We start from the raw sequence: 18,921 nt of genomic DNA on the forward strand, positions 1-18,921 counted from the left end.
CATAAAAAAACCTTTTTGTGGCAATAGAATCAGCAATTTAAATATCTTCATAAATTTAGTTTGATGTATGTAGAAATATACGTGCCCTCAGGACCTGGTTATGCCTTTGGGGCCTTCCCTGTGATTTACAGAGACTAGTTTTTATTCTTTGGAAGTACCTCTTATTAACTATAAAGCGTGCAGTGAGTTAGAGATAATATGGACCCATGAATCGGGTTGTAAAGTGCTATTGACTTATGCAAACCAGCGTTCTCTAAAGTAGTCTGTGCTTGCTCCTTCATTGGCCCAAGTCTATAGACAGAAACCATTTGGGGCATTTTCAACTGTTGTCCTCTTGGGCAGGTTGTAAATTGAGGGTGACGCTTGCCTGGATGCTCCTGTGGTAAGCCTAACCTAGCTCGTTCACAGGTACAATTCTTTTAAAAGCGGTTTTAGGAATTTTAGACCTGTGCAGGCTAGGGCAATGGAGGAGCCACTTAGTCAAGTGATTGCTGCTTGCCTACAGGAGCAAATTTGCAGATTTACAAAAATTGGTTTCAACAGTTTTCTCCTTTGTGTCATAGGCACCGGGCATAGACAGAACATATGTGACTGGTTTTTCCAAGACGGAATTAAATCTTTAGTGTCTGTGATCCTGAATCGATGTAACATGAATTGCTGCTTTAAGACCTGAGAAAAGTGCACTGAAAGATACTCCTGAGATCTAAAATCTTTATATGAGTTTATCACTGTTCAGGCAGCATGTCGTCTTCTTGGAAAGGAATTTTTGTCTGTTAGATAGGACAAGACTAGGGCTGAGGCGTTAGTTACTCGGTTAAAAGCTAATTTTCCTAAACTCGAAACCCAAGCGTCTTGGTATTCTCTCAATGAGCCTTTTTGATGGCTAACCTGTTGTTCCTCAATTTCAATCCAACATAGATTGCTAATGGAGCCCCTCTCAGAGTCACATAATGTCCAGCACAATTTGACAGATGCACTCTTCTTTTGAAGTCATTGATTTTTTCAAGCCAAACTCTAGGTGTGCCTGGGCTGGTGAACTTGTTTTTGAGGTGGGACACCATTTTGTATACTTTTGTTTGGATCTTGTTGAGTGTAACTATTTGACGTTTGTGCATGATTTCCTTGCCGTAGGCCACTGGTGGCATTAGCTGTGCGGACATTACGGTAAGTAGATGTTTAAATGACAGACAGCTCAATTAATTTTTTCGTAGTTTGAACCCACACATTTACAACCATGCTCTAGCCTAAGTATTGTTTGCAGGTCATTTGATGTTCCAAATTGATGCCTAGATATTTATATGTGGTAGCAACCTCGACCTTTTTCCCTTCTAACAACCTTCATTAAACATTCATGCTGCATTGCAGGTCTATTGGCGTTTGATTCAAGAGAAGAATCTCATTGCGTATTGTAAGCATCTTAATTTCTCTGAAGTGAGGATTGGGGGTGGCTGTTATTCTGTGGAAGGCTCCTACAAGGACTGCAAGATATAGGTAGAACAGACTTGGGGAAAGTACACATCCCTGTTTGAGGCCATTCACTGTGGCAATTTTGTTTGTGACACGGCTACCCTTTCCTATTTTGACTTGCGCCCAGGTTTCTATATACAATGAAGTGATTGCCCTCAGCAGGTCTCTTGGGATATCTCATTCTTCAAATTGTGCCCATAGACGACCACCAGAAACCCGATCAAAAGCAGACTTAAGGTCTACTAAATACCGCTGTTTAATTTTTCCCTTTTGACCTTCTCTACTAGGATGCTTAGCACTGTTAAGTTTGATAGTGTTCCCATGCCTGGTCTGAACTCTGTTTGTACGTGTCAGTTGTTTTTCATTTGCCCACGATTGTAGGTGCTGGAGTAGACATGACGCATATAGTTTTGCTTCTACGTCGATTAAAGCAATGAGCCTCTAGTTAGTTGGTAAGGCTGGGTTTCCATTCTTGTAGACGGGTTGAAAGATGTTACCTTTCCCTGAATCTGGGATTATGTTGGAGCGATAGAGGTAGTTGAAGAGAGGTGTTAAATATTGGGCTCAATAATTTAAAGCACATTTGAAGAGAGCATCAGGGAGTTCGTTTGGGCACACGGCCCCTTCTGTCTTCAGTTTCTTCAGAATGTTTGTTAGCTGTTCAGTGTTGACTAGAGAAGCTGCATGGCTCTTATGAAATTCTCGGACTTGTCCTGGTACCTGGTCACCGTAAGTTGTGGAAAGTGTCTGTGCCTTTTAGAACTTGCAAGATTCAGCTTTTGAAGGGTGACCTTCCCCCTCTCCATCTGTTACTGACTCAGCATACATTGCACAGATGTTGGATTCCCTAGATACCGTCTCAATTCCTGCATTTTGATGTCTAGCCTTCCCAGATATCAAGCCGTTTACCACTTACCAGAATAGTTTGATGTTTGGCTGCTTGCTGGACCGTACGAGCTTGTCCCACAGTTCCTCTTGGTAACTTATTTTTGCTCTCCAGTATCTTTTATGATATTGCAGTCCCATGGTTCGTAGTGTAATTTTATCTGCTCACATCCTTTGGTTTAACTCCTTTACCACTCTTCTTGTTTCTCTCACGATTTGAGATTTGAGGTTATGTAGTCCTCTACTATACCTGTCTTGCCTTACCGAACCACCTTTTTGTTGGTACCCTCTAAGTTTTGTAGGTGGTTGTGTTTTACCGGAAAACTTTGTGAGTAGTGTTGAAATTGGGGTTGCTGATGCTTTTCGACTATCACCTGTTTTAGGTTTTGCTTCTTCCTGGCATTCTGACACCCTTTTTAACTCTTCTAGGGTTCTGGAATAGTGGTAAACCTCTGCCATCAATTTCTCTTTGCCAGGACTGCATCATTTTAATCTTTTTACATTATAAATAACTGGGATATAGATTATGCTCTTTGTTGGACTCAGTGGATTGGTCTAGCATGCTATCCGGATAGTTTGAGGGACGAGATCTCTGTGCGGGGTAAAATTTGAAATTGACGCATCTGGGGCAAGGCAGCTTACTAGTATGTGGTCTATTGTTGAACTTATTCTACTGCATAGGTAAGTGATTGATGCTGGGGTGTCCTCCCTTATATTTCTGTTCTGGAGCATGAGGCCCAATTATTCCAGCTGCTTTAGTAGGCTGATCCCGCTGAGGTGGTTGTCCCTTTTTAGGTCAAGCATTCGCGACCTCTTGTATATACTTTAGTATATACTTTAGTATATATACTTTAGTATATACTTATATGTGTATGTACTTTGTGGGCTCTGGAGATCAGCCCTAGGACTTGTCTGCTTCCGCTTAGGGACTTTTTTTCTGTTCAACTGTATTGATAGAAAATGACCAGCAGAGGTCAGTAAAATACCAGAATTGCTTTCTGCTGAGGGACTTTATTCTTTTTAAATGTTCTGGCAACTGCCTCTATTTAACTTTCTTGATAGAAAACGACCAGCAGAGGTCAGTAAAATACGAGAAACACTTTAGCATTCTCTAGATTCCAGTCCATAGAAATTGTCTTCCACGAGCACCCATAGACAATATTTTTTCCAAATCTTCTATTTTCAGTGATATGACCACCGAAGGCCCTGCTTTTATATTAAAAACAGAGCTATGGAATGGTGTTACACAGTTTGGTGCTTACTGTTCCTCCATGTTAAAGAACAGTAGATGTTTCCGCACCCAGGCTAATGTGCTGCATAGCTAAATACATATAAGATCCCAAAGGCGAGACTGATTGCATTGCAAATGCTTGTTTTTTCACTATTGTGACCTAAATCTATGTTGACGTCTCCAGATACAGGTTAAAGGTAGCTTGCTTATATGAATTCTGTAATGTTTTTGTTATATTGAGCAAAATTGCCCTTTATTCACTTTTCTAGGATGAATGTATACATTTATATTCAGCACTGCCTTGTGAATGGGGCACTCCTTTTTTGTTGTTGTGGCTTGGTTACTTGAATCCAGTTTACCCTGGGGTCAATTAATTCTGTAACCCAATTGAATTTAGTGGAGCAAAAGGTTGATAGGCCCCACTTAGGTTGTCCGAATTTTGAAGAATGTTCAGCTGGCACTTGGTACTCTACATAGCCTACGATTGGCGCTGGTTCTAGGCTCCAAGTTTCCTGCGCAAAAATAATATCGAAAATCTAGTGAAATTACATTGCATCCCCATCTTCTAACTAGTTCTCGAGCCCATGGGTGTTCCATGAGCAGAGGTTGATGCAATCCAGCTCCGACAATGGAATTTTACTGTTGCTGTCAGGACCGGTTAGTGACTTGGACATTGGGGGTCCATAGCCAGTCCTGATTTTTGAGAGCCGTAAAATAGTGATGAACCTGCTGGTCCTGTCCCTAGTGAACCTTGCTTGAAAACGGAACTATTGTTGGGTTTTCGAAGTGTCTTGGATCCAAACCTGCCCCCGTTGCATTCCTGTGGTAAATGATGGATTGAAGATTCTTGCTTTTGTAGGCAGCAGTGGTCCTAGGTATCAAGGGGGTTCGATCCTCTGTAGCTCTATCCTCCATGAATTGAAGATTTCCTCCTGTGCCAGTAGTTGAATGACAATGTCAGGGAGGTCCAAGTTGTGGCTGTTGACTCTTGGTCACTTCTGTAAGTGTGATGTTTAAATTCTACTGTGAGCAGGTCGGATGAGGTTATGTGTGCAAGCTCTCTTATTTCCTTTGTTCGTTTTTGATGGTTCCTCTGTTTAAAATGTCAAACGCCCCTATTGATGTATAGTTAAGCATTAGCAGGAGTTTATTTGCAGGAAGATTCCTAGTTGCTGCTTGTGACTCGAAGGCTTTTGAGTAATACTGTACTTGAACTTGCTGGCTCTCGAAATGGCATTTTGGGGCATATGCATCAAATTCTCTATTTGCGATTCTCAAATAGCGATTTTTTGAGACTCGCTATTAGGGAATCGCAAACGAGATGTAAGTAAAAATTCGCAAATTGTTAGCGATTCCTTGACATTCCTTAATTGCGATTCGCAAATTGCGAATCGCAATTAAGGAATACCTTCCCATTCATTCCCATGTGCCAGGAGGCCCATAGGAATGAATGGGAATACATTGTTAATTAGCAATTCGCACTTAGAGAATCGCAAATTGAGAATAATTTCAAGGGTGCAAGGGTGTCATAAGGACACCCTGATGCACCCCTGAAATGAGCATGTGTGCGCGTGTGGCGCACATACATGCCCTAAGGGCATGTATGTGCGCCACATGGCACTTTGAAAAATGCCAAAAAGTGCATCTTTCAAAAAAATCGCAAATTACCACCAACTTGAAGTTGGTGGTAATTTGCGATTTCTTAAGGAGAAATCGCACAATTTGGGTGCTTGTTACATCGCATTTAAGGAATCGCAATATGCAATTCCTTAAATGCAATCGCAAAATAGAGAATCACAAATTTGCGATTCTCTAATTTGCGATGCCCCTTTGCGATGATACATCTCAAAAGGCCTTTTCCAGTTCGCAAACGGGCTGATTCTGAGAATCGGACAGTTTGCGAAAGGGAAAAGGGCTTGATACATATGCCCCTTTGTCTTGTTGTGAGTGGATATTTCTCCTCCCCATTTCCCTAATGGGGTTTTCATTTGGCACAAGGTGGATTTGCTGCTCCATGCTGTCAAGAGTTCTGAAAGGTGAGAGCTCCCGAGTTATTCAAGCGTTTGGCTGGGTGTCTGTAGTCTTTTTTTATCCTGCTGTGTAATTGAAACAACCCAGCAACCTGTTGGCCTTTGTTCTGTCTTTCCCATTGAAAGGCAGTGCTGTACTTTTTCCGATGCTCCATACTGCGTGCCTGTAGCAGGGATTATAGTAGTCGCTGTATGTTGCCCTGCGTTAATTAGATTTATTTGGTGTCCTTGTATTTAGCTACCACAGCTTCAGAATGTTGAGAAAATAGCTGCAGTATGGTATTTTGTTTTGCCCCTTTTTCTTGCAGGATTTTCTTTGCCTCTTCTTTTCCCCTCTTGTTGGGGCTGATTCATTCCTCCCCCCGTCCTCTGTCGTGGTCTCTGGAGCTGCTGCTTCCAGAACCTCCAGAGCTGGAGACTTCCTACCTGGGTCTACTATCCCTTGCTGTGAGGGGCTTGCACCACTGATGTGTGTTGGTCGTCTGCTTGCCCGGGGACTGGAGGAAGTGGCCAGCACTGAAAGGTCCTTTATGACTTGCGGCTGGCCAAGTCTTCTGTGTCTCTGACATCATATTCCAGGACCCGCATCCTTTTAAGTGTTCTTACGGCTTGAGACTTTGCTTCCAGCAATATTAAGGATTGAAGGTAGGACCAGTAGCTTGTCCCCTAGATTTGCAAACTGACATGTGCTTTGCTGAGTATATTTGCAATTTATGCTTTCTGTATTAGCTGTTTGAGAGTGATCAGTTTTTAGATGATACTCACTATCTTTACTGTCAAAATGTTAAGGAGGTCCACCTGAAGTTCCTATTTGTCTGCTTGGTGATGGATTGCTGATGACATTGCATCCATTGTAGACAGAAGTGGCCACCATGGACTTTAGGGTTTGCGATTTCGGGAGCTGCTTAGTTATCGCTCTTCCTGATTCCACGAGGCTGATGAAGGAGGCTGCCGCTTGCTGAGGCGTCTTTATTGGTCTGAAGAGGTGCTTAGCTTCGAAGTTGGATTTGTCCTTGGCCGGTGGGCTGCTCCTGCAGACCGAGAATGGACTTAACCTAACAGTTGTTGCATCCATTTGACACCCAGTCCCTTGTGGAGGGGCTAATAGTTGCACTAGAGGGTTTTTAATCTGCGTAATGCTGGGTTCATGCGTGATTGATGTTATTTCTGTGAGTTGGATTAAAGGTTGGTCCTGTGATTCAGGGACTTTTGGAAGTTCGTGGGATTGTCTGGGGCAGACCTAGCTACTGAGGATGGAGAGATTTACAGATGAGAATGACGCAGTTGAGCTGATTTTGTGAACTTCTATCTGTGTTGTGCCGATCACTTCTAGTGCGGGGCTTGGTAAATTTAAGCTTGCGTTGAACGCCTCTAATATATCTTCTGTGGCTATGAGGACGCTTTCTCTCCCTGCTGTAATTACAGGGATTGCTGGTGGTAGGTGAGTGCTAGTTGTTGTGAAGTTCACTTTCTCTGGATTTTTTAGAGTTAAGAAGTCAGTTATTTTATACCCCTATTTTTTGGTTGGGGTTGGAATTCCAAGTCTATCACTTTTGCATTTTCCAGACCAATAACTGAGTCCTGATTGGTTGTTCTTGTCCATGTGCTCTTTGCTGACTTTTTTCCCCCTGGGCCTTGGATCCCCCTTGTTTTTCCAGACCACATTGATGTTCCTTGTTGGTCACTGTTTCACGATTCCTGCTTTACCAACGCCCAAGGTTCCTCCTCGAGGCAGGAGGTCTCCCAGAGTGGCTGGCAAACTACCATGCTTGAATGCCTTTCCGTATTGCTGGCAGGGACTGGACAGCTCAGAGGGGCTGATTGTGCTGTTCTGAACCGGAGCTAGCTTCTTCCCGAGAGTCTCCCGTGGACCCTGGACAGCATAGCACAGTGTGACTAATTCAGGGAGGCACGGACACCGCAGTGGGATACGATACCTCCAGCCCGTAGCACCAGACTGACCTCTCGCTATAATGGATCAATGTCTAGGACGTGTTTGCTGATTTATCATGATATTTGATGGCAATTGAATAGTTAAATAAATAAGTAAATTTACGAGTAAGATCAGTCGTGGTTTGAAGCTGTAGTTTGGTTAATGCTTTGTTATTGAAGTTGCTTGACCTGCTGAGCTCCTGGGGCCAGGTGATTTAAAGGACCTTTTAAGGTCTCGCCCAGGCAGCACGCATGCGCTGCTCTAGGAGAGGGCCTTTAGGAGTCGGTCTTCACTTTTCAAGCACTCGTGCTTGTGGCGGCATCCACCTTGCGGGAGCAAGCTTGGCTGCGTTGCTGCTCTCTCTGCAAGGTGGATGCCGCCAAAAGCACGAGCGCTTGAAAAGTGCAGACCGCTTGTTTGTCATTGGCTTCTGACAAATGTTTTTTCCGCGCAGCCTTTCCCAGACGTTGCCGCCTGCCTTCTGCTGCTGATTATTGAAACCGAGCTGGTTTGCATTCGCACGCGAATGGCCGGGATTCAGGGAGCTCTTCCCGACAGCCATTCCACCCTGAGCACGGTGCCAAATACAATTACAGAGATAGTTCTGCTGATTGCATTAAAATCATTAGAATGAAAGATCCCGAAATCGTACATTAAGGGGTGACATTAGAAAGAAGCTTCAGAGACAGGCTGCGCTGTCCCCAAAGTGAAAGCAATACAATTAGCGTAAATTGTGTTACATACACACAGAAAAAAAGGAGCACTTCCTGTACAGATGACCCGATTAACATGCATTGACATAGCCAATAGGTCTCGCCTTTGGGACCTGCTGCATAACTAAATACTTATACGGTCCCAAAGGCGAGACCTATTGGTTATGCCAATGCTTGTTTTTGTTTTAAACTCTGGCCAATTTTATAATTCTTTTCAATCTATTAGCTGCCCCAGATGCTTACCGGTTCAAAGTCTAATCCAGTCTTGGTTGATTTCAGGGCAAGGCATATGCCAATAAGTGCTGGAGCTGCTGTGTGAAGCTGGCTGGTCGCTGTCTTTCACCTGCCTGGAGCCTCTAGGGTTAGCTGCCGCTAAAGCTGGGAGCTGGCGGGAGCAGGCAAAGGGGAGGGAAGCCACTCAATGACAATAGCTGGCAGGAGCACAGACATTTGTGCGGGCACGAGCTGCACTGGCCTAATGCTGGCCACCTCCGTGCAGGGCAGAAAGTCTGCAGCCTATTGCCGCTGCCACACCCCTTACGCCACTTACAGAAGGCTGCTGTCCACAGCAACAGTCTCCATTGCCCCCTCGGCAATGCTCGACTGCCACATTAGGAGCTCCTGGTGCTGCAGGTGTGTGGCGTCGGTGCTGAAGTACAGGGAGGAGCGATGAATGAGGCGGAGCCTGGGCTCGACTTGATTCCCGGTACTCTTGGTGCCCTGAGCCCTGAATGCTCCCACGCGCTGAGCTGCTCTCACTCGCTTTACTCCTTTCTACCCCTGCGCCTTCCATCCCTGCGCTCTTTGCCAAGTCCACAATCAGTGCTCCTTGTGCCCTCCTCCTTTCCTCTGGAAACACGTCAGCACATCACAGAAGCAATGAAACCTCCTCTTGGGTCAGGTTGTGCGACAAAAATAACTGACCAACTGATCTCATCAACAGAATGATTCATAATCATATAATGTTCAAGCAATAGTCTTGACAGGTTCTCTGCTTTGGCCTATGTACACCGTGTCGCAGGAGCATTTCACAAATTAGATGACGTTCTTTATATTGCAGTTAGAAAATGTAGTTTGCTTAGGAACAATGCCATTGAATATTACGGATTGGTATCACTAGTAAATTTCCAGGCAGAGCAATTCTGACATCTGAAGTGTCCGATTCATTGGGTGAAAACACAGCATTTGGGAAAAGTCTTTGGTTTTTCTGTGGGACTGGTATCTCTTACAGGATGTTGGTGCAGATTCCTGTTTTGAATGAGAAAAGAGGTTTTGCAATATCAAACCCAGAAAGGATTTTGCAGTTTTTATGGATTATGCGCTTCACATTGTTGACTTTGGGGTTATAAGTCTATACACAGGTGAGTGGGTTTAAATTAGCTTTGGTTTTGGGCATAAGAAGTGTTTCCAGTGGAGTAAACCAAGCCCTTTTCAAAGATGTCTTTACAAGCTTCTTGGGGTAGCCCCTATCAATGAGTTTATCACCAAAGATATAACCGTTCTTAAAATAATCATGTTTATTGACAGACATTCTGTGGGAAACTTGCGGGGTTGTGGCCTGGAATTCAAGACCTTTACCAACACTGCAATAGCCTCATCCTGAGGGATGTTAGTGTATAGTGCCTCTGTGTCGAAGGTTACAAGAAAGTCTATAGCACTGTTGAAGGTTGACCCTTCTATTTTATTGATGAAATCTATAGAACCTCTCACATATGCTCTTTTTGTACATACAAATGGTTTAAAAAATGGCTATGTATGGAGGAAGGAGCTCAAGAAGAGTCCCACAGGCTGAAATAATGGGTCTCCATGGAAGATTATTGAGATCCTTATGCACTTTAAGTAAAATATAGATCACCTGTTTGCTGGGCTTTAATTTGTTCAGAAATTCGTCAAGTGCATTTTGCATTATATATATTTAATATTGCTGGGTTGATACATAGTGGGATGTTATGTGATCTGTAGGTAATACGCTGGAACTTTTTGCAGGCGTAAAATCTCCTGATCATACTTGTCACTGTTGAGCATCACTATCCCACCTCCTTTGTCTGCTGGTTTGATTATGATGGAGTTATTTGTAGCGAGTTGACGGACTGCTTCAATTTCTGATTGAAATAGATTTTTATAGCATTTAAGTCATCTATCTCTCTCAGAACCATATTTTAGAACACAACTAGTTGCGAGGGCATGGTTGCAGTGACTGGATAAAAGCTAGATTTGGTTTTAAGACTGCTAAGGTTCTCTTAAATGGGGTTCTCACAGTCAGGATCTCTGTATTGATCTTGATTGAATCTTGAACACCTAAAAAAAAGGCCATTATTGCGTACTTGTACTCTGAGAGATGGTGTTGGGATAAATTATAGTAGGGCACCATCAGTAGATGCGTCTCCAGGTCTGAGACTCTCCTGAATCTCGGGTTGTGTCTCCGCTTCCCCCTCCCCTTTCCTTCCTGCTGCCTCTGTCAGAAAAAAGTTGTTTACCCGGATGTGAGAAGATTAAGCAAGCTGATTTGGATCCTTCTTTGCTGGAATCTGATGAAGTTTCAGAAAATGTAATATACCGTCTTCTAGATCAGCCTTGGTATTGAAAGTTCTGATTACTAGGAGAATTATTCTTGTAAAAGTCTTCCTTAAGGTATGTGTATGTATTTTCAATATTGTAGTTCCTTATATCTCAGCCACTTTTGTTGCTTTTTGGTTGACAGTAAAGGTTTTGAATTCTACAGTGTTTTTGTTCTACATCTTCTAAAATAAATTTAGCATTTTGTATATTTAAGTCTTCAGAAATTCTCCTTTTCTAGGGTGTCAAACTCTTTGGGTTCTTGCTTGCTTGTGCATAGGGCTGTCTCAATTGATAAGCCCAACCAATCTCTAGAACATTTTGCATTTTGTTCCAACACCACTAATTTGTAACAGTGTTTATCTTTAATGAAGATTACATGAATGTTTTTTAATTGTAACCCTAATGGTATGGTGTTCCCCTTCAGATGCTCTAGAAGCAGTTGAGCATGCACTGGATTGTATCAACAAGAGGCGTCCACTATTTTTCATTATTATTTATTTTCTCTCGCTCAGGTTACACTGTGACGGGCATAGCCTTATAGTATGAGGCTTTTGTCGTGCAGTGCTGAGTGCCTTTGGTGAATTGCATTATTTCACGTGGCCCAGTCATCCCATGAATACGTCCTTGTAAGGTTCTAAGTTAGCGTTGCACTAATTACACTACTGTGAATGATTGTTTGCCTCAGCAGTGTTGGCAACACCTGCTCTGTCGGCAAGAGGTACTCATTAAGCTATTGGTCTGATCCAGTACATTAAGTAATTATAACTTTTGCACCGCAATTCGAATTTTGCATGCTACAATATATTTGCATGTGCTCACCCCCATGTCCCATGTCTTGCTGTCACAAGTGGCTCAATCTATAGGACTTATAGTATCTCCGGGTATATGATGTTCCAATGAAGCCTGGTGGAAGCTCTTTATTTTTCCTGTTTTATGACACAATCGGTCTCTGGAAATATTCAGTTTGTATATAATTATATGTTTCTGTATGTATACGGTTTCCTCTATGCACTATTTGAAAGATATATATGTGAATAATACAAATTCCAGGCTCGAGTTCTGTCTCCTTGAGTCTTGAGAAGTCTCAAACGGGTAGAACTGAAATGTGTTGACCTTTGTTGGGAGGAGTCCAACAACATATATTGTCTCTCGATTAGATCAGTTAAAGGAGACAGTAAGGGGGTGTATCCCAGGGATCTTTTGATTTTGGTAATACACCCAGCCCCCAGCCCCCAGTGGACTGAATGCAGGACTAATTCTATGACCACACCATGCAAGGAAGTAACAAGGAGCAGATGTACAATGAGCTACTTTCCCTTTGTGGGCTTTTGTAATATATTGGCATTTTTTGTCGTGTTTTTGCAATTTGATATTTGTGACTGCCTTTTCTTAATCTCTTTTCAGAGCTCCACAAATATGTTTTACTTTGGAATGTTTACAGTTGCAGGGGTAGGCTTTAGATACTGAATTAACACAATAAATCTTATGATTGATTAAAATCTAATTCCCAGTTGAAATTAATTCTTTCACTGTGGAATAGTATGTTTTGATTGAATTTATCTATCAGTATTCCACTGTGTTTGATTTCCATATCCGCTACCTAGAGTATGTGGGTTTAGATCTAGCTTACATAGATCAAAACTTACAAAAAGTTGGGCAACATGTTTTGCCGCACAGTGGAAGACCCTTCGCAAAGATTGATTGGTCAATTTTCTTTTGCTTATTTCTTTATTTGGGTGTCAAAGTGGTTCTAATTAGGTGAAACGTTTGCCCACATGGCGTTAACCTGTGTAAAAATTCCCAAATAATGAGGTAATACAAACACTAAAGTGCTACATCATGACACATAATTTGGTTTTCACCTGCCGCATAATTCCTATGGCCCCTGTAACAAGTCACCACTACAAAAGAATGTAAAACAATTTAACACATTTCCTACATAAACATTACTGTAAACTAATAGTACAATCTACTTGTCCTAGCCTATCTATTTATGTGTATATTTCAAGAAAATGAAGGGAATAGCTGTTAGTGAAGAATCTGACAAGTGAGACCTTCAGAAAGCCCTGCACTATTTAGAAAGGGTCCACAGGAACGCATCAACAGAGAGCTAGGTGGCCGTTTTAAGGAAGATCCTGAGGAGGACCCCGAGATTGGTGAGGACCCTGAGTGGTACGGTCCCCAAACTGCACCCCAAAAGGGCAGTCACCCTCAAGAGTTTGAGGAGGAGGGAGAAAATGACTGGTCAGGGATGCAATTAGAGAGAGGGCCCCATAGATAGGGAGTCCCTTACTGGGTCTAGTGCCAGGAGCAGTGTAACCTCCCACACCCTGTCCCCTGAGGAGCTCAGAGATAGACAGGCTGAGAGGGACCTGAGTTTGCAGCGGGCTGTGGAAGAGAAAAGGGCAGAGGCTGAGAGAGTCTTAGCTGAGGAGAGGATGGCAGAGGCTAAGAGAGCCTTCGACAGAGAAGAACTAGCTCTTGAGGAAAGGAAACTGGTTCACGACCGTAGGTCTAGAGTTCCGAACTTACCCGCACTGCAGGTAGAGTCCAATGCTGGCAGCAATATTGAGTCTAGTGTTAGGAATACCATCAACATACCCACAGACTTTGTGTCTAACTTCAAGGAGGGGGTGAAATACATCTGTGGTTGCAGGAGTATGAGAGAGCTCTGGCACTGTGCAGGATCCCTGAGGAGGGTTGGTGGACTGGCCTGGGGAGTTATAGCCCTGAGGATGGGAGTGATGTCCTACTGGCCCTAAAAGAGAGTGCCAGGCAGAGGTAAACCCCCATGAAGGAGACCCTGATAAGGAAGTATGGTTTCACCCCTGAAGAGTATGGGTTGAGGTTCAGGGGCAGCAGGAAGCTGTCTCACCAGTCTTCGGAGGAATTTGTGGAGGATCTTTTCAAAGCACTGGATGGTTTTGTGAAGGGTAGCACAGTAAACAATTTTGAAAGGCTGTACTGTCTGATTGTCAGAGAGCACATGTTCTGTTGTTGTTTTCCAGGGCTACACCAACACCTGTTGGGGAGTAGGTTCTCTAACCCCAGGGAACTTGCAAAGGAGGTAGACCTCTGGGTGAGTACCAGAGGTTCTGGAAAGGCACTTGGGAGTGATCCTAAAGGGAGTGGCTCAGGTTCCCCCCAACCGAGGGTGGGAGAGCTTCACTGTAGCTCAGACAGTTCCCACAGTAGTGGGGTGGGTAAAGGGCCTCATGTTTCTTCTAAGAGTAGGAGGAGAGGTGAGGGTCGAAGTCCCAGGGTGCCCTATGCCCAGCCCGAGAGCCTGGAGAGCACCCTGAGGGGGCCCCAGGAAGGGAGATTAATCTCTAGCGGGAGACCATTCATTGAGAGGACCCCATTGTGTCATGAGAAATTGGGGAGGTGACTGATACCAATGTCCACCTGGTTCTGGTGTCTAGCAGTACACAAGCATCCCCCAAAGACGCACACTCAAAGTAGCGGAACACATACTCCAGGAGAAAGAATGGGAGTTCATGACCCATAGACACTTCATCATGGAATGCGCAGAACTAGCACTACCTGGGAACTTTTTTGAATTCGAAGGAGTAACATACCACTAAGTAAGGGGCACATCTATGGGCAGCAACTTTGCACCAAGTATGGCCTGCCTGTATTTACACCAATTTGAGGCAGACTATATTTTCAATTCAGCAAACCCTTACAAAGAACAAATCAAACTGTGGGGCAGGTACATTGATGATGTATTAAAAAAATGGCATGGTAGTGAAGGCCGTGCAACTGAATTTGAAGAGTGGGTTAACACAAGGGACAGACACCTTAAATTTACATATACAATAAGCAAGGATAAAGCCATATTTCTGGACCTAGTAATTACCATGGACCAAGAAGGAGTCAGAACTCAAGTGCACAACAAAACAACGGACAAGAACAGCTTACTTTTACATGTGAGTTTTCACCCCAGATCACTCCATCAGAACCTACCCATGGGTCAATTCCTGCAACTCATACAGAATTATACGATGGAGGCCTTTGAGACACAAGCAAATACATTAGAAGAAAAACTAGTGGCATGCCATTACCCATAGAATACTGTAAAAAAGGCAAAGAAAAGGGCAACAAATAATAACCAAGATGCCTTGTTAGAGAGTTACAAAAAACCTGAGAATGATAGGGTTGTTTGTGTAACCACGTACACACTAATCTCGAGTAAAGTTCAGAACATCATAAAAAAGAACTGGAGGATCCTGTACAGGGGAACTAAGCAATGGTCCCAACCACTCTTTGCTTTCAAAAGAAACACCAGTATACAAGACAAATTGGTCCACACAAAAACACAGTCACTGCAAACTAATGCTCCAACGACATTTTGAGACAACCACCGGCCAGTGGGTCACTTTCCGTGTGGCAACTGTGTAGAGTGTCAATTTACAAAAACCACAACAGAGGTTGACATTAAGACAGGTAGTCCATGGATTCTAAAAAATTTGATGAACTGCAACAGTGAAAATGTTGTTTTCTAATAACCTGACCATGTGGCCTATTCTATGTGGGAATGACCACTAAAAATATAAAGAAACAATTCAACGAAAACAGAATTACTATCTGATGCAAAAAGAATAATACAACATTAACACATCACTACCTAGAACAAGGTCATCAGTACGTGGATGTAATGTGGGTGATTTTGGAGAAAATGAACACTAATTGCGAAGACATTCATAAAAAACTTCTGCCCCGGGAACAACGATGGGTGTACCGCCTGAGGACATGGGAGAAAGGACTGAATGATGAAATCCCCTGACTTCAGATTGCATAAAGAATCATGTTAAAAAAAATCGGCACCTTGAGAGACCAATTTATCACAAACAAAAAGTATGGATTTTGTATATAACCCATACAATATAAAAAAATCATCCCTTTGACACAACATGTTTTTTTCCAAAAGCAGCCTTCAGAATACACTGATATGGCTCAATAACACCAGAGTATTCTGTAAGATAAATGTTTAAAAACCTAGTATAGTTGTGACTTAAAACTACTGTGACAAAAACGATAAGCACGGATTATGTGTATTCAGTTATTGACTATATATTTTTTTTTTTTTAAACCGTTTATTACAATCTCAAATAGTTACAAGTATGGGCCTACAACCTTCTGGCCGGCCGCTAGAGTAGCAGTAGCATATGACATACATACAGAAAAATCTCTTGGCGGTGCGAAAAGAGTAAATCAGGAGATATCAGTAGTGCAGGCCACATAACTCCGAACCAACAATACGGTTTCCTTTTGTCAAAACACAACAACATAAAAACAACCACACCCGCAAGGCAACCCGCAATCCCAAGTGACAGCACGCGCTCCTTAAGTGGGGGACCCCAACCAATCGCCAAACTCTGAAGAGGGGAATGAGAACAGATCAGGGACTGGGGAACCACGTGCCCATGGCTGGGGGAGGGAATCGGCTAGGGGGACGGAGCTGGTGAAGCAGCCGGCAGCAGCGGCGGCTCGCAAATACCCCCGCGATAGGCGTTCCAGGGGCCCCAGATTTTCACCCACGCCCCAGGCTTACCCCTCGCAACATACACCACCTTTTCACGAAACATACACCAATCCATGTGTTCTTTCCAGGCCGACACCGCCGGAGGCCTCTGGGATCCCCACAATTGAGCAATGTCACGCTTAGCGATCATGTATCCCAGAGTCACCCACCGCGTCTGCGGAACCGAGTAGTCAGTTGGCTCCCACACATTCAGCAAGCATCTCCTCGCTTCAGGCAACAGCACGACACGCGTAGCCACTCGCAGGACCTCATGCACACCACGCCAGAATCGCTCCACCTTTAGGCATTCCCACAGAATATGCAAGAAAGTTGCCAAAGCACCACAGCCACGCTTACACAGTCCATCCTCAGCTAAGCCCATACGTAGTAGCCTTGGCCCCGTCACATAGACCCGGTGGAGGATCTTAAGCTGGACGAAGCGAAGGCGAGCCGGGATGGCCACCTCCTTCGGAGAAGCCACCGCGGACATCCAGTCCTCGTCGTCCAACTCCAGCCCATCGGCAACCCAGGCCTCGCGGAGGCCAGTCAGCAGGCCCGATCGGTCGTTAATCAGTTTTTTGTATATGAGGGAGATCGTGCTGTCTGGGACATGGCCATCCAGCACTCTGTCCTCCAGGGGGGAAGACTCCGGAATGGACGCGACATCCGGGAAGACGGAGCCCAGCGCGTGGCGGACTTGTAAGTACCGGAAGTACTCACTGCCTTGCAACTGAAACTCCGTCTGCAGCATCTCGAAAGTTTTGAATCCCCCCCTCGTCCAGAGATCTCCCACTGTGCTGATGCCGATCGTGTCCCATTTCTCGAAGCCCTTCGAGGTCCACAAGGAGCCCAACCTCGCCGATGCATATAGCGGTGACGCCCGGGTCAAACGGTCCTTCCACCCCATAGCTGCGTTAGCCGCGTGCCACACACGCACCATGACATGCGTCGGTCCCGTCAGGCGAGGGTCCGGCGCGCCAGAGTAAAGCGCCCGATTGTAGTCGCCACCGGGCAGGAGCATCTTGTCCATTTCAAATGCCGGGTTCAGGGCGGGCCCGTAAAGGCCATGATTAATCGCAGCTAGCTGGGAGGCCCAGTAATACCGTTTAATATCCGGGAGGGCAACCCCCCCATCGTACCACGGGAGCGTCAATTTAGCCAAGGCGATACGTGGCCTCCCGTCCCAGAACAGGCGACGCTGCAAACTCTCCACCTCTCGGAAGTAGCGCGCCGGAACCAAATCCATAGTGTTCTGGAGAGCGTACAGAAAGCGCGGCAACGACATCATTTTAAACAAGGCCGCTCGGCCAAGCGGCGAAAGCGGCAGACGCCGCCAACGCACCTTGTCCTCCTTCAAGCGCTGGAGGGGGGGCAGCAAATTCCGCTCGTAGCGGGCCTCCGGGTCCAGAGTAATATATATACCCAGGTACCGAAACCCCTGGGAGGCGATCTGGATCGGACAGTCCCGTGGTAGTACCGGAGCCTCCCCGGCAAGCACATATACACAGGATTTCGCCCAGTTGATGACGAGGCCTGAGTTGCGACCGAATGAGCGCAAAACATCAACTAGGACGATCAGTGATTTACGCGGGGAGGCAAGATATAGAAGGATATCATCAGCGTAGAGGGACACACGGTCCTCATGCTCGGGGGTCCAACGGAGACCACGGATGGAAGGGTGCCACCGCAGCCACTCCGCCAGGGGCTCCAGGGCCAGTGCAAACAGGAGAGCCGACAGGGGGCAGCCCTGTCGCGTACCCCGTCCCAGTGCGAATGGGGCCGAAACTCGTCCATTCACCACCACCTGCGCCAATGGGCCGGAATACAACAATTTGACCCAGCTGATGAAGCCCGGTCCGAAGCCAAACTTCGCCAGCATCGCCCAAATGTATGGCCACTCAAGCGTATCAAACGCCATGGTGGCATCCAAGGACGCCAAGATGGCCGGTTCCCGCACGAACGGAACACGCGCGAGCACCCCGTGCAAGCGTCGCAGATTAAGGGCCGTGTTACGATGGGGTATGAAGTCGGACTGGTCTTGGTGGACCAAGTCGCCCACCACGCCGACCAGCCGGTTGGCCAGCACCTTGGCGAGGATTTTGGGCTCCGCATTCAAGAGAGAGATAGGCCTATAGGATGTGACCCGCTCACGGGGCCTCCCCTCCTTGTGGATCACCACGATCGTGGCCAGACGCTGGTCCGGCGGAAGGGAACCCCGCGAGCAGGCCGCCAGGAACATCGCGCGCAGGTGGGGCGCCAGCACATCCGGTCGCAGCTTGTACAGCTCGATAGGAATGCCATTGGGGCCCATGGCCTTGCCAGATGCGACCGAGCGGATAGCAAGGGCAATTTCGTCCGAGGTGGGAGGAGCGTCCAGCGAATCCCTGTCCTCCACCGAAAGGGAGGGCAGCGCGATGTCCCGAAGCAGGGCATGGGAATCCTCCTCCGAGCAGGGAGAAACCGGGGAATATACCTCGCGGAAATAATCCGCGAAGCAGGAGACAATGGCGTCCGGCTCGGTGACACATACACCATCCATCCTCTCGATCAACGGAACCACACGACTCGCTCTCTCCTTT

Source organism: Triturus cristatus, chromosome 9, assembly GCF_964204655.1.
Source record: "Triturus cristatus chromosome 9, aTriCri1.1, whole genome shotgun sequence".
Classification (NCBI taxonomy): Eukaryota; Metazoa; Chordata; class Amphibia; order Caudata; family Salamandridae; genus Triturus; species Triturus cristatus.